General features: G+C 60.2%; 2 long non-coding RNA genes across 2 annotated transcripts; both read right to left on the reverse strand.

Moving 5' to 3' along the window:
- Positions 1–12: 12 nt before the first annotated feature.
- LOC112816476 (uncharacterized) lies at positions 13–6,513 on the reverse strand. Its single transcript, XR_003206181.2, has 3 exons — positions 6,373–6,513; positions 5,323–5,530; positions 13–1,281 (listed from the first exon to the last, which is right to left on the reverse strand). It is a non-coding gene; the product is annotated as an uncharacterized lncRNA (long non-coding RNA).
- A 2,124-nt stretch (positions 6,514–8,637) lies between these two features.
- On the reverse strand, positions 8,638–10,783 carry LOC141371635 (uncharacterized). The gene is made up of 2 exons (XR_012376728.1): positions 9,961–10,783; positions 8,638–9,668 (listed from the first exon to the last, which is right to left on the reverse strand). It is a non-coding gene; the product is annotated as an uncharacterized lncRNA (long non-coding RNA).
- Positions 10,784–16,448: the final 5,665 nt, after the last annotated feature.

Consider the following 16,448-nt stretch of genomic DNA (forward strand, 5'->3'; position numbering starts at 1 on the left):
GACCTTCAGGAATGAGGCAGGGGGCAGCTTTTATTTTAATTGGACAACAGGAGCCACACACAACACAGACCCCTGCCCCAAGCTTATGTCCGCCCCTACCCCAGGTGGGACAGGAATGCTGGGCCAGCTCTGACGCCCTAGGGGGCTGCTCTCTGTTTCCCCAGTCTCACTCCAAAAAGAGCCCCATCCCATCTGATACTGGACAGTCTCAACTTTTGGACAGCCTGGCACCACCTGAGGACTGAAAAGGCCCGTTTGTGTCCTTTCTGGACTCACAGGGACCTTGCTCCCTGCCCCATGTGCCAGGAGGGTGTCAGGGCTCCTCCCCCCAAGTTAGGAAGCTGCAGGGCTCAGGGAGAAGGGGCCAGGCCCACTCAGGTCAGGCCAGCCTGGTTCCGGAAGCTGGAGTTGGCATTTAACGGTCTGGGGACCCAAGGCAGCTTCCTCTTGAGTAACTGGCTGCTGGGAAGGCACAGGCCTGGCCCATGCCCCACCAGGCTTAGGAGAGAAAGGCTCCAGGCTGGGAGGGTTGTGGGGGGTTGTGGGGGCTGCAGACACAGCTTTGCCCTTTTTCATGGAGGGGCAACCACCCACCTGCCCGTTCTCCCCAGGAGTACAGCCCAGCTCCAGGTAGGACTGTGCAGGGGGAGGCCCTCCCCAAGTACGTTGTTGGGGGAGGGGGCCTGCAGCAGACAGCTGGGTCCACCTACCCCATTCCAGGCTACATCCCTCCCCAAGTCCCTCCTCCAGACACAGGTCTGGGTCTTCCCCCCACCCCCACCCCCCAGGCATCAGCCCACCCAAGGAAGGCAGGTGCCACAGGCTCCGAGGGGGCTCGACTCCTGTTCCTGCTGAACTGAGCCAGTCTGCACAAATCAACTGTGTTTCAGCTCAGTAGGCACGGGAGGCAGAGCCCAGGGAGGCCCCCACAGTGGGACAGGCAGGCACAGCCGCAGAGCCGGAGGAGGCGGGGTCCCGGGGGGCGGAACTTAGCCACTGTGAACACGACTTGGTGTGGACTCTGCTCACAAGCAGCTAAGCCCTGCTCCCCAGGCCGGACGCAGACAGCTGGGGCCTCTTGTGCCACCCACCCCCACCCCCATCCCCGGGCAGTGTCCTCAGCGGTGGTGGCGGTGGTGGAAGCCCCAGAGGCAGGGCTCAGGGTCGGTTGGAAATCCCTGGCAATGTGATTTGTGACAGGCAGCAAATCCCATCCCCAGGAACCCCAGCCGGCCATGGCACAGGGGTGGGGGGGCACCGGGTGGGGCCAGCGGCTGGCACCTGAGGGGGGAGAGAGAGCAAAGGAGGTAATGAGATTTGAAGACGTCTGTCCTGCAGGTGCCCCCTGCCTGCTGCTGCCCACGGTGGGAAGCCCTCCTCCCCGCACGCAGCAGCCACGGAAGAGAATGCTGTACCATCAGGATGCACGCCCACACCGCAGCCCTGCCCTCAGTCCCAGAGGCAGAGATGCCCAAATCCCTTTGGGCCAAGGAGGCTGCAGAGACTCCCAGAGCCAGGTCCCCCTGCTTTTCCCGCCCCCCCCCCACCAGCGAGCCCTGGGCGGGCTAAATGGGGCCATGAGGAGAGGAAGTCGAGGGGGTGGCGGGCAGGCGGGTGAGGAAGTGATCTCACCCCAGCTGGCGCCACTTCCTAGAAGCCTGAAGGGCAGGAGGAAACCACCAGGGCCTCCCCCCGTGGCCCCGTCTCCTCAGTGGCCAGGCCTCAGCCTGCACCCCAGCAGAGCAGATGCCTGCAGTGGGTGTCCAGCTCTCCCCTTGGGCACACACATCCCCAAGAGCACCACACCCAGGCTCAAGGTGCAAATCCCCACTCAGCAATTTCCCAAATGCCCTCCAAGCCTCAGTTTCCCCATCTGTAAATCAGAGCCAAGGGCCTCAACTGCATAGCACAGGGAGATTTCACCGAGAGTGCATATGTCATTTCAGCAAGTGCCCAGCACCAGGACTGCCTTCCAGAACTTTCAGGAATCAGTGCAAAATGAAATTGGGGGACCCATTCTTCACAAGTTAAGAATGTCAAGATGCTGACAGCAGAACATTAATCCAGGCTTCAGGTCGTTCTAAGCAAGGGAGACTCTGTGAGCTGCATGGTCACAAGCCCATGAAGCCGCCCTATGTTCAGTAAATGGAGATCTCCTTAATGTCAAGAGCCCTGTGGCTAGGACACCCCAACTCTGGAGCCAGTTTGGGCAGATCTGAACCCTGACTCTGTAGCTTCCTAGCTGGGTGACTCCTAGAAAGTCACTCAACCTCTCTGGGCCTCCCTTTCCCCATGCGCAAAGCAGGGATGTCGTGGTAAGGATCTCAGAAGTGATACGTGTAATTAAGATGGGGCTGGGCTGTTATCATCAGGCAGAAACAGAAAAGACGGTAGAAATGAGGACTCTGAACGCTGGTGGAACCCCAGTGCTCAGAGCTGGTGGCATCCACCACTGGGAGACAGGTGGAGAGCGATGTCCTGCTCTCTTCCCCAACCCGTCCTATACACGCACACACAGACACTGGCCACCCGCTTTCCCAGCAGGCCCCAGCCCAACCCTGTCCCCTCAGGGTCTGGGGGCACCAACCGGGAGCAGACAAGGCCCTGCAGGGCGGCCGGCCTCCCTGGGCCGCCTCCGGAAGTGAGACAGCACATTCGTGTCCCAGGGACGAGAACGGGAAGGGCGGCCATTTGGCCAGGCCCGTTTCCTGTGGGGTTTCCCCTGCACAGAGCCCCGGGCCGGGGCCAAGGCCACTCCCCATCCCTAAAGGCACAAAAGGCCTGGGTCTCTCATGGATGGGGCACTGCCACGCAGGTGCCCACGAGCCAGGACCCCCGTTACCAATGGTGTGCCTCTCGGGCTCACAAGAGGTGGTGTCCAGGGAAGGCCAAGTTCTTGGCAGCTGGAAGCCTGGGGAGAAGATGGGCCCCTGGGCCGAGGGAGCAAAGCAGGCCCCGAGCCACACCGATGTATGTATGTATGTATGTATGTATGTATGTATGTATGTATGCTGGAGTATGCTCTGCAGACAGGGCGTGGAGGCATGAGACAGAAGCAGGCAGGCGTACTGCTACCCCCCAACCCCATGCTCCAAGAATGAATCAGGGGCAGCTTCCGCCGGGGGCGCCACCACCACCACCGCCCCCAAGCCTGGTCCCCAAATACTTTCCACCCTCTCGGAGCAGCTGGGATCGGAAAATACCAAGGGCTACAGGCCCCGCCCTGCCCGCCACCGCCCGCCCTCCCAGCCTGTCACTAACGCTTTGCCTAATGGGCCTAGACTCTCCGCAGAGGCTCCCTGGGCCGGGCCCAGAGCCAGCCGCCAACCTGGGCTGCCCAGCCAAGTGCCGCCTGACCACCAGCCCCCCATCCATTACCCCAGTCCCAGCAAAGCGACCATAACAACGGGCCCGATGGGAAGCCCTCAGAGGCTGGCACCTGGGTGGAAGAGGGCAGGACAGTGGCAAGTGGGTGGGCCCCCGCTGCCCACCCGGGGCTGGGGGGAGGGGGCAGGCCCAGGAAGGGGTGAGTAAGTGAGGACTGAATCACTTGTTATAAATAGGGGAACCATGCAAGTCATATCCCAGCCCCCATTGCGCCCAGCCACGCCACACCAAACTCCAACCCCTGCCCTAAACTTTAATCCCCCTAGAGTCAGTCACAGAATTCCCGGGGTCCCCTTAACGTCCACACTGAGAGCCCTTAACTGAGGGGCACACCCTTCTGCCATGTTCATCCCTTGCCGTGTCCTCATGGGTCCACGTCCCGGTCCTGGCCTGTGTTTTGGGGGGCCCCTGGCCTCAAGGCAAATCACTGTCTTCTGGATCATGTCCTCCTTCCTCAACACCCCCAAAATTCCCAGGCCCAAGGCTTAGGGCCCCCAGGATCCCCAAAGCATTCTAAGGGTGTGGGTGACCACAGTCCTGGATGGTGATGCCAGACCCAGGCCAGGGGAAGGCCAAGGGTCTTAGAGGCTCAGAAGTCAGCTTCCTGGCGGCTCACCACCCAGGCCCCCCATCCCAGACCACCCAGGCCTGCTCTGCCCAGGGCCACAGCTCAGTGACCACACCCAGGGTGGCGCCAGCTCCAGCACCCTGGGGCAAGGCGCCGCTGGAGCATGACTCAGCCGTGCCCAGCATGGCGGCGTCCTTCTCTGCCCAAGGATTCCCACACGCCCACGCCCACTGCCCTCCGTGTACGTCCTTCCCAGGTGACCAGCCTTCTCCAGACACACCTCCTTGTCCACCCAGGACACCCGAAGGCAGGAGGAAAGGTGGCCAGAGCGTCCCACAAGGGATCTGCCACAGGAAGGGGAAGTGCGCTTCTCTCCGCTTGCTTTCCGACGCTCCCCATTTACAGATGGAGAAACTGAGGCCCGCAGGAATTCAGAGCCAGGCCCAAGGTCAGGCAGTAAATCTAAGGTAAAGCCAGGACTGCTCCTGGCAGAAAGTGTATCCAAATGGGAAGGGGCTGGCCAGCCAGCCCAGTGAGGGGCGGGAAAGAAAGGTGTTTTCTTAAGAACCCCCACCCCAGGGTTCCCGGCGGTTTCTTTCACCGCAAACAGAACCCCCTCTACTCAGCTTCCCAAGGCGAAGGGCACACTCTGAAAAATGCCTTAAGGTATATCAAAGCGCCACCTGAGTCCACAGCAATCCGGTCACCCCACTCTCCCCACCCTGAGCATAGGGCCAGTCACCCTGGGACTGCAGATGAGACAGGGATCTGCCCAGCAGCTGCAGCTTCCACGGAACATCTGGCCTCCACTTACAACAGGCAGGGGTGGGTACGGGGGTCCCCGGGAGGACCCTGGAGCATCCGCTTCCGCTGTGGCTCTCCAGTGAGCAAGGGTCTGCGGAGACTTGGAGGCTGGGCCAGCACAGACAGGCCCGACCCCCCTGGACACGCCCTGTCACGCATGTGCTCCGCGTGCCAGCCCTGGGCCAGGCCCGCAGCTATTTTCGGGCCCCCTCTTAGGCCCACAGACGAGGCCTGCCAGTTGGGGTCTTGAAGGAGCTCCCAGAGGACATCCTGCAAGGGCAGAGGCCAATGGGCGCCCTTCTGGGAGCTGGGACAGAGCTGGCACCCGGCCCCAGGGCCCGTGCCTTCCCAGGACGGCGGCGTGTGAACACATGCGCACGGGCTGGCCCGGGCAGGGTGCGTGGGCGAGCGGACAGGGTGTGTCCCACATCACCTCGCCTCTGAGCCGGGGCACCTGTTGGGTACTGCCCTCCAGCTCCGGCTGGCATGGGCAGGGCTGCCAGAGGACACTCTTCATGCCAGGGGTCCCACACACACACACACACACACACCCCCAGCCTTACCCTCATCCACCACCCGTCATCATAAGCGGGCAGCTGGTTAGGGCCGAGGCAGGGAGGGGACAGGTGACAGAGCCAACTGCACCTTCAAGGCATTCAGGAGGCCACGGGGTCTGGCTGGGCCTGGCTGGGCTGGGTAGGCAAGTCAGTGTAGGGCTGGGGGCTTTGGTGGCAGTCAAGTCCAGTGCTGGGGTCAGAGGTCAGTGTGGGGCTAGAATGCAAGGTTCAGGTTTTAGTCTGGGCCCTTCCACCCTCCCACAGCCCAAGGGCATGAGGACTGCGGTGACACAAGGCTGGGAGTCAGCCCTCCAGGAGTCTTCCAAACCCCGGGCCCCCTTCCGAAGGGACCCTGAATGAGCTCTTCTCTCCTGGGCCAGGAGGGGCCAGGAGGGAGGAGAGGGGTCCCCCAGTCTCCACGAAGCTGGGGCTACAATGCTGGGCCCCCACCCCATCTCCTCAATGGCAGGCCTCCCCTCCACTCATTGGCTGATATGGCGAGAACTTGAACCACTGTCACCCACCATCCATGGAACTCTGGGAGACCCCCATCCACTTCTCCACCCCATCCCCACCAAAGGCCAGATAGGTACCCCAGGAGTCCAGGCACAGTATATCCATCCCTCCTAACCCCAAGCCGGACATATGCCCTCCCCTTTCCCACCCTGCCGCGGACTCCGTGCCCACCTTGACCTGCCCCAGTCTCTGTGGAACCCGCCCTCCCCACCACGCTCTGATGGGTCTCATGGGTCTCCTGTGGGGGGGGAGTGGCTAGGGGTCCCCAGTGGGCTCCCGGGGAGCGGGTAAAGGTTGGGCCGCCCTTCCCCCGCTCCGTAGGGGGCGCCCCGGGACTCTGCCGCCGCCGCCGCCGCCAGATGCACGATCCCCGCTGCCCCCCCCACCAGCCACCGGCGGCGGGGCGGCGCTCTCCCCCTCGCGAAGGGCTGGGGACCCGCCGGGCGCACCCCCCCCACTCCGCCCACGAGTCCGGCGCGGAAAAGTTGCCGCCGCCGCCGCGGCGCCGCCGCCTCCCTCCCGGTTCCCTCCCCGACTCACCCGCGGGGGAGGGGAGCCGGCACTCGGGGCTCCGGCCGCCGCCCGGGGCCCGGCGGCAGAGTCGTGGGCGGGCGGCGGGCCCGAGACGGGCCGGGGTCGGTCGCCGGCCGCGCTCCATCCCACTCACTGGCCGGCCCGCCGCGGGGCCGAATCGCTTTTAAAACCTTCCCGTCTCCTCCCCCCGGCCGGACAGGGGGCGGGCGCGGGGCGGGGCGGGCGCCGCCGTCATGTGCCCCCGGAGCCGGTCCGCCCCCACTTTCTCTCTCCGGTCCCCCAACTCAGCCCCAACTTTCTCCCTCCTTGTCCCGACTCTACCTGGGGCCCCAAACCCAGCCCAGCTTCCCCCTCCCGGCCCTGGACTCTGGAAGCAGCCCCAGATTTTAAGCGAAGGCTCTCCCCGCGGGGAGGGAGGACAGAAGCAGGGGTCCTAATCCCCCTTGCACCCCCAAACCCCTCTTGGCAAAGTCCTGCCCCTGCGCAGGAGGAGAAACACAGGAGGCCGTGGGCAGGGGCAAGGGAGATGTGGGGTGGGAGGCGCGGCCCCAGACCGAGGACACACCGCTACGGTGTACCTTCCCTGGGAGGGCATGGGCCTGGGTATCCTGGGTTCCTGCCAATGGGCCTGGGTATTCTGGGTTCCTGCCAAACACCAATACCCACTTCCTCCAGTTCTTCCACAGCGTCTTCTTCAACCCCAGGAAGTCCCTCCTTTTATCCCACCCAACCGTCTCCTGCGGCCATTGAAGACTCTGCTCCCAGTCCTGGAGCAAGGTTCCCTCCCCGCTTTGGCTTCCCAGCATCGCTGTGCCCGCCCCCCCCCCCATCTACCCAGGGGCTCTGGGAAACTCCCCAGCTCCTGGAGTATCCCTGGGATAGAGTCCGTCCCTGGATCCCTCCCTCCCTCCCTGCCTGCGTCTGTCCCACCACATCCTCCACCGACCTCCCCTCCACCCAGAGAAACACGGCTGCATTGTTCCCCAGGACGGGGCCCTGCCTTGGGGCCTGGCCTTGTGCCCAGGTGGGGGGCCAGGAACAAAACTAAGCAAAGGAGGGGCGGGGTGCCCTCTGCCGCCAAGACAGCCTCCTCGGGCATGCCTGACTGCCACTTTGCCCTCTACAAGATGGGACAGGAGCTGCTGGCCGACAGACCACCACCACCACCACCACCACCACAGCGGGTGGGGTTCTGGAGCCAAAGGGCCCTTCTCAGACCTGTGTGGGCATTGCTTTGGGGGACTGTTTCTCTCCACCCACTCCCGACATTTCTGAAGTCATATAATTGGGGCTGGGGGTCAGATTCTTCACCACCCTCCTCCTGGGCAATAAGAGTAATGCTGGGGAGTGGGGAACCCAGCAGCAGGCCCAGGCAGGGGACCAGAGGACTGGTTGGATGCCTCTGGGTTACCTCGCACCCCAGAATTCCTCCAGAGTCCTTCATTTCCTTGGTTCAGCTCAGCAGGCTCCCACCTTGGATCTTAGTGGGATGGGGAGAGGCGGGTGAAAGCCACACCTAGCTACCATCCCATGGGACCCAGCCTGGGGGGTTCCTGGGTCTTTCTTCTCTGTGGGGCCCAAGGGGCAGGCTGGCCCAAGCAGCAGGATCTGGCAGGTTGGGGCAGGAGGGGGCAGAGCAGCCTGTGGGGCCCTGGGGGAAGATTTGGGGTGGCACAGAATTCCCCAACTCAAGGCGGGGCCCAGAGAAGGGTGGGGCACTTGCCACATGGCCTCCTGAGCAGCTACAAACAGGGGAATGGAGTTCTCAGGGTCCAGGGTCTCACACACACACAGGCTTGTCGTTGCAGAAATAGAAAGCGACCAAAATTACTACAGGGCACCCCCTCCACGTTGCCCCTCCAGAATGCCTCCTTCAGACCCCAGAACAAGGCCTCCCATCCAGAACCATCCCTCTCCTGTCAGTAATCCGGTTGGGCACATATTTAGGAGAAATGCCTCCTCCACGCTGTCCTCCAGTGATACCTGTGCCACGACCTTGTATACGCCATTACCTGCACGTGGCTCAAACCACCCCAGCTCACTAAGCATCGCACAAGCTTGGAGGGAGCTCCCAGTGCCACCAACCCTCCCTCTGGATCCCCCGACGTTTGCCCCACATGCCCTGGTCCTGGGCTGACCAATTTACCCAGGGACAGCAGCCAACAAGGATAGGAGCTCTCCAAACTGGCCAGCCGATCCTTTGTCATGACAGGGAGGGGTAGGGGTACAGGGCCAGGGTGAGGCCAGGTTAAGTGGTCAAGTGGCACAGGGATCACACACCCCCATTTGTTTATTCTTCAAACATTCATTGAGTGCCTGCTGTGTGCCAGGCACTGTTCTGGGCACTGGGGACACAGCAGAGAACAAGCCAGAAAAAAATCTTTGCCCTCATGGGGCTGACATCTGTAGGGGAAATAAACACATACAAAAACAGAGAGATGGGTATAAAGATATACTGTGTGTCGGGTGCTAGGTGTTAAGGGAGAACAGAAGGGGGCAAAGGAGATGATGATGGAGCCGGTGGGGGCCAGGTCAGGAAAGGCTGCATGAGGAGGAGGTGAGGGGCGCCTGGGTGGCTCAGTCGATTAGGCGTCTGCCTTCGGCTCAGGTCATGATCCCGGGGTCCTGGGGTCGAGCCCCGCATCGCATCGGGCTCCCTGCTCGGTGGGGGGCCTGCTTCTCCCTCTCCCACTCCCCCTGCTTGTCTTCCTGCTCTTGCTGCGTCTCTGTCTGTCAAATAAATAAATAAAATCTCTAAAAAAAAAAAATGAGGAGGAGGTGACATTTGAACAAAGACTGGTAGGAGGTGAAGGAGGAGCCATGCAGACATCTGTAGGAAAAGTCCAAGGTGGAGGGAACAGCCTGTGCGAGGCAGGAACATGCCTGGAGGATTTGAGAAACAATGAGGAGACCAGCGTGATGGAGGGAGGAGGGGAGCAGAGTGGAAGAAGATCTGAGTTTCAAATGCTTGCTCCCCGACTTTCTAGCTGACTATCTTTGGCCAAGTGATCACACTTCTCTGAACCTCAGTTTCTTTATCTTGAAAATGTGCAGTTTGCAGTTGTCACAAGGCTCTGAGAGATGAGAATATACGTCCTGGCCCAGGGCCTGGGGTGGGTCAAAGTTGGATAAGCATGTGCACAGAGGTATACCAGGTCTACGCAGTCATGTAGGCCTGGGATGGGGGTGCTGGGTCAAGGGACCCTGACAGACCCAGCTGCCCGGTAGGTCACCCCAGCTCACACGCAGGGCTGCCTGCCGGGGCCCATGGCAACGCTGCACACAGAGACATCAAACAGGCCCTGCCGAGGAAGTCCCACGTCACTGTGGTTAGGGTGGCTCCTCCCAGCCCAGCCCCCCTGGCGCTCGCACTCCTCCTTGCCAGTCTGGGCCCCGGCCTCCCATCGCCCTGGTGACAGGCGGTGTTACGGAGTGAGCAGGGATCCCACCACCTGCCCCCTCACTGGGGCTCCCGCGATTCCCCACATCCGGAAAAAGACATTATGAGGCGGCCCCAATTCACTGCCGCTAACCCCTCCATTCAGCCCACCCTAGACCCGTGGGGGAGCACCTGGAAAGCCCTTGCCTACCCACCTAGAGTTCAGAGTAGGAGAGGCCCCAGGGACCTGTGGGGACCCCCCAGCCTGGCGCCTGAAATCCCTAGGGCAGGGTCTGGGTGTTGCTCCGGGGCACTGGAGGGGTGAGTCAGACAGGAATAGCCCCCAGGCCCGGCCCAGCCCCCATCCGAGGACTGACTCACCACCCACCCAGCACCGGATGACATCAGGGCCTGGCCTGCCACCCTCACTTGGCACCGCGCCAGAATGGGGGCGCCCAAGAGGTGTCACATCTGGCTGCCTTCTCCCCTCTGCCTGGGGCCTGGCAGGCGCAGGGTTAAGGAGGGGCCCTCCTGGGGGTCTCCCCCGTAATCCCATCCCCCCCCTTTCCCGGGGATTTCGGGCCCCAGCCCCTCTGACGTCACTGGGGGTTGCTATGGCAACTGGCTGAAGTTCCCAAATAAAATTACCGCGGGCGGGTTAAGTTTCCTAGGAGGCAGCCGACGGGTAAACAATGGCGGTGGCAGGCGGGGCCGACGAGGGGCCGTCTCCCCCTCCCACCCCTCACTCCGCTGGGACCCGGGGGGTCCCCACGGCGGGGAGCAGGATCCCCGCCCCCTCCCGCCCGGGACCCGAGAGTCCGTGAGCAGCGAGGGCACCGGCGCACAGATGGGGGACAGCGAAGCCACCACCGGGGGGAGCGGGGGGAGGGGGGGGAGGGGGGACCTCGGACGCGAGGCTAGGGCGGCGGGGAACAAAGGGGGGACCCGAGGCTGGGATCCGCCTTCCGCACACCCCGCCTCCCCACGCCCCCCGCCCCGACCCGGCCGGCCGCCAGTCCAGCTGTGGCTGCTCCCAGCTGCCTGGCTCCCCACATCTGGCGGGCCGCGCGCTCACTTCCTGTCGCCCCGGCTGCCTGGAGGGAGGTAAAAATAACCCTCCCCCTCCCCCTGCCGGCGGGCGCAGACGGCGGCTCCTCCCGGCCTGGAGGAGGGCGAGGCCGAGCCGCAGCGGGGGAGAGGAGCCCCCCTGAGGCCGCCTCCCGTCCCTCCCACTGCCTCGGTGTCCTGGGAGGAGGGGCGCAAGGCGGGGGGGGGGGGTGGCACGGATCCTGGGCTGCGGGAGGGGGCCTTCGGGCCACCAGAAACCGAGGGAACCTTCGTGCCCAGGCCCGGTCTCCCAACCCCGTGGAGGAGGGGGTGTGCCAGCTCTAACCCGCTGGTGGACTGCAACCGACACGCCTGGCTTCCGGCGGGGGGGAGGGGGGTTGTCACTCACAACTATACAGACGACTTACCAAAAGCTCTCTGGGTCTCAGTTTACCCATCTGTAAAATGGGACGATAGTGTTCACCTCGAAGTGCATTTGCTCAATATTGTTAGCTCTTCTCTTTTCCCCATCCCTGGGGAGGCAGGGAGTAGGGGGCTTGAGACCTTCGAGTACTCTTGCCAGATAAAACACGAGACAGTTACATTTGATTTTCAGATAAACAAGGAATCGTTTTTTTAGTATAAGTTATGTCCCATGCAATACTTAGGACATATTTATACTTAAAAAATAACTTACTTGTTCTACATCCGAAAATCAAATTCAACTGGGTCTCCTGTATTTTTATTTGCTAAATCTGGCAACCATCATCTCTGGCCTGAAAACACTCCCAACAGACACCTCCCCGGTCTCCTTTGCTTCTTCCCTTACCCATTCCACCCCTTCTCCAGAGACAGTCAAATCACATCTTCCCTCTACCATCCCCTGCAAAAACTTCCTCCATAGTCCCCACCTCTTCTGACCACAGGCGCTGCTTGTCAGATCCCCACTTCTCCCCAGCCGGTCACACTCACCTGCCCATTCAGGAGCATCCTGCAGAGCCTAGGGCATCACCTCTTCCAGGAAGCCTTCCTTACCTCCCACCATGACCCTCTTGACTTTAGACTCTCCAGGAACCCTGTACTCTTTTGTCTCCCCACTTAACCATTTGAGTAAAATATTTATCTTAAATGATGCAGAGGTGATCCCTTTCAGGACAGATGGTCACTTCCCAGTGGAGGTGAGGGGGGCAGGAAGAGGCACATGTGCAGCCCACCCTGCTCGGGTGCTGGTACCTGCTCTTTTTCCCACCCTTCAGGTCTCCTGTGGGCAGCTTGATGGGGTCCTGGGGAGCCAGAGTGGAGTGATAACTGGCTTCTGGAAACTTTCTCCCTGCCCTCAAATAGCCTGGCAGTCTGCGAGGGAGCCTGGTACAGCTTCTGGAGGGCAAGGCCTTCAGCTGTCTTGTCGACAGCCCCCACCACACCCTTGCATGTCCCACCTAAACTCCGAGGTGGGCTTGGGGCTCATACCTAGGCTCCAGACTCCTCCAGATAGGCCCACGGCCACGATGGCGCATGCACCTGGCTGAGAGAGCCATGGGAGCCCACGTGAACCGCTTGGATTCAAACTTGGGAGCTCTGCATCCTCTGGCAAAGAGTTGTGCCTCTGTGCCTCAGTCTCCCCCTCTGTAAAGCGGGAATAATACCTGTGAACTGTCAGAGGGCTATTGTGAACATTAAGTTAGTTAATACACGTAGGTACACATGGGTGTAGACCAGCTTGGAAGACAGAATGTATTAAGTGTTAGCCCCTTTGTGGGGGGAGGGTGGCGGGGAAGAGGAGGAGAAGCCAAAATATCCCACTACAGCCCTCCTGATCCCCCAACCCCAGGCAGGCACCCTAAGTCCCTCTACAAAACTGGTTTCGACCCCTTGGTCACAGCTCCGGCCCGGCTCCTCAGGGCTCTTCTCACCCCACGACGAGTGCACGGGGCCATCCCCTGACCCCGGCACCGCCTCCGGAAAACCAAGGGAGCGTCTGGCTTGCGGCGACACACCCTCTGTCCCCCGACCCCCATTGAACCACAGCTGTCTCCTGAGCCCTCGTGTCTGCGCCCACCAGGACTGCAGGCCCGATCGGAGTCCTTAATCTCGGTAAGGCCACAGGTCCCGGAGCCCCGCGCAGCTTCCACCCGGCAGGAGGCTCGAACCGGGTTCTCGCGTGCGGACGGGGCGGGCCCCCGGCGGCGGTTGCCCGGCAACGCGCTGTTTGTTAGCGCGGGGGGGCGGGGCCGGCGCGCGCGGTGACTCACAGCGGCGTGATGCGGCCGGGCAACGCGCCCGGCAGCCTGGCGGGCGGCCAGGCCTCTGCCGGTCCCCGCGGCTGGAGGGGCCCGGCGGCGGGGGCGTCCCAGCACCCAAGTGGGTGCCCGAGGCCCATGGGGAAGCGGCGGAGCCAGGCCCCAGCTTTCGGGTTCCGTTCGAATCCTGACCCAGCTTCTCACTCTTTGTCTGTGACTTGTGCGTTCGTTGCCTCAGTTTGCTCGTCGTTAAAATGGAGGCGACATTGCAGGATGCAATAACCCTCCACTGGCGCACAAGGCAGCTGGGATTATTACCCTGTTACACTCCAGGGCAGCAGTTGTGGTATGCCCCGACTCGGTTTGATCTCCTGTGTCTTTGGGCAAACTCCATAATCTCACGGAGCCTCTGTTTCCCCGTCTTAAAAGGAGGTGGCAAGAATTCCCTACCTCTCGAGTGGCTCGAGGGTCCATGACTCAGTAGTGAGACAACGGCTGGCACATCTCAGTACCGGGGGTCTGCCCCCTAAGGAGGGGAGGGAGTGTAGGAAGTTTTCTCAGTGGTCTGAGCCCTCCCGGTAGGGCAAGGAGGTCAGCGCAGGGCAGGGGCCCATGGAAATGGGTGTGGGTCCCAGGCCCAGGGCAGGATGGCATGAACGCGGCTGCAGAGGCCCCCATCCTGAGGCCGGAGCTGGCAGCACCTGCTGCAGGCGGGCCAGAGGGGGGCCTGGGCGTGAGTCACTGCCCAGCAATGAGGCGTGAGTCACGCAGGGTGGGGTCCCCCGGCAACCCCCCCAGCCGCTCCCACAAAGGCCCTTTGAGAAGAGTTCCCCACCCCCTCCTCCGGTCCTTTAGGCCCTCTGGAGGTTGGGATGTGGGGCCAAGACCCTGATGGGCTACCCCCAGGAGCCCTGCCCGGCCCCGGAGGCCACAGCCTGTTTCCACCCTGTCTGTGAGAAGTCACCGTGGGCAGCCGGGTATGTCCGCCCCCCCCCCCCCCCCCGCCAAGGGGCTTCCAGGCCGCCTGAGTCACTCCCGGGACAGCAGTGGGTCACATGCACACAGTGGACAAACTGAGTCAGGCTGTTTGGTAAGGCCGGCAGGCAGGGGTCCTTGAACTCAGGCTTTGTGGAAACCCCAGGAAAAGCCAGCATTCCTGCCCCCTGCCCTCGCCTGCTTGGGAACCTGCAGCTCAGGGAAACCCACGTCCTCTGGCAGGACAAGGGGTGTTGTGGGCACATCTGGCCACGTCTCCCCGGCTTTACCACCTCTCTGCGCAGGCCTCCCTCCTTGCCGACCGTGGGGCCTTCTCCCCACCTTAGCTGTCCTTCTTGAGCTTGGTGTGGGAGGAGCAGTAGGGTCCTGCCCGCTAAGGAGAGTGAGGCACTCTGCAGGGTTGGGTCCCAGAATTCACAGGGTCACCCAAACACTCAGTAATCATAAGATGAAACTTTTTTTTTTTAAGATTTTTAAGTCATCTCTACACCCAACACGGGGCTTGAACGTACAACCCCAAGATCAAGAGTCACATCCTCTACTGACTGAGCCAGCCAGGCGCCCCAAAACATTTTTGTAACAGCTTTATTGAGATAAAATCCACATGTCCTATGATTGTCCTATTTAAAGTATACAATTTGGTGTTTTTAGTATATTCACAGAATTGTGCGGCCACCACTACAATCAATTTTAAAACATTTTCATCCCCCTAAAAAGAAACCCTGGTACCCATCAGCGGTCATCCCCCATTTCCCCTCCACCTTCCCTAGCCCCTGGCCCCCCTAATCCCAGACTACAATGTCACTCGGGACTGGCTTCACTCACTTTTCAAGGCTTTTTCATGTCAGAACATGTATCACTACTTTGTGATTTTTTTATGCGGTGGGATGGGATACATCACATTTTTTTATCCATTGATCGGTGGATGGACATTTGGGTTGTTTGCACTTTGGGGCTGATATGAATAACGCTGCTGTAAATATTCTGTGCAAGTTTTGTGGGGCAGATTAAATAAGATTTATGAGCAGTGTTTTTTTAAGTAACCTCTACCACCAATGAGGGGCTTGAACTCACCACCCCAAGATCAGAAGTCACATGCTCTATCAACTGAGCCAGCAGGTGGCCCTTGAGTGCAGTATTTTTGAAAATCAAAATTAATGTGAAAAATCCACGATGAAGAAAATATCAATAATTTTTTTTAAAGATTTTATTTTTAAGTCATCTCTACACCCAACGTGGGGCTCGAAACCATGACCCTGAGGATCAGGAGTCATAAGCTCCAGTGACTGAGCCAGCCAGGTGCCCCCAAAATATCAACATTTTAAGTAAAGACAGGATCTGATAGGGCTGGGATTAGGGAGATGAGAGAGAGGTGAGTCATAAGTGGGCAAAATCGGGTCTTGCTTAGACCTGAGCCTTCCAGGGAGGTTACCACTGGTCACACGGGGCTACGGAGATGTGTCTTAAGTGTGGGTTTTTTTTTTTTCCTGAAAGAATGTAAACAGGGGCACCTGGCTGGCTCTAGTTGGTGGAGCTCCCCACTCTTGATCTAGGGGTTGTATGAGCCCCACGTTGGTTGTAGAGATGACTTAAAAAAAAAGAATGTAAACAATCTATTTTTTATTTGATTACATGTTGAAATTATACTATTTTGGATCTATTGGGTGAGATGAAATATATTATTAACATTCATTTCACCTGTTCCTCTTTACTTTTTTTAAAATGTGGCTACTAAAAGTTTTTTTTTTTTAAGATTTTATTTATTTATTTGAGAGAGAGAGCACATGAGAGGGGGGAGGGTCAGAGGGAGAAGCAGACTCCCCACCGAGCAGGGAGCCCGACGCAGGACTCGATCCCGGAACTCCAGGATCATGACCTGAGCCGAAGGCAGTTGCCCAACAAACTGAGCCACCCAGGTGCCTGCTGCTAAAAGTTTTTAAAATCACACGTGTGGCAGCTCGCATTTGTGGTTTGCCAGAGCCTTCTGCTGAAGGGTGCTGCCCTGAATTGGCTGCCCGTTTCCTTCCCTCTTGGGGACTTCTCCAGCAGCTGCCTGATCACACCACTGACACCAAGTTGCCCAGTCATCACTGTCCTCCATCTCTGTGTAGCACCTTGACCTTGGTCTCTTCTTCTTTTTTTTTTTTTTTTTAAAGATTTTATTTATTTATTTGACAGAGAGAGCCCAAGCAGGGGGAGTAGCAGGCAGAGGGAGAGGGAGAAGCAGACTCCCAGCGGAGCAGGGAGCCCGACGCAGGGCTCGATCCCAGGACCCTGGGATCATGACCTGAGCTGAAGGCAGATGCTTAGCCTATGGAGACACCTGGATGCCCCTCCTTGGTCTCTTCTGCCTTGGCCTCAGGACACTACTTTCTCCTGGTGTCCTTCCTCCTCTTCAGTCCTCTTCGTGAAATGCCTCC

Source organism: Callorhinus ursinus, unplaced genomic scaffold, assembly GCF_003265705.2.
Source record: "Callorhinus ursinus isolate GAN/ISIS: 27379988/994484 unplaced genomic scaffold, GSC_fseal_2.0 scaffold82, whole genome shotgun sequence".
Lineage (NCBI taxonomy): Eukaryota > Metazoa > Chordata > Mammalia > Carnivora > Otariidae > Callorhinus > Callorhinus ursinus.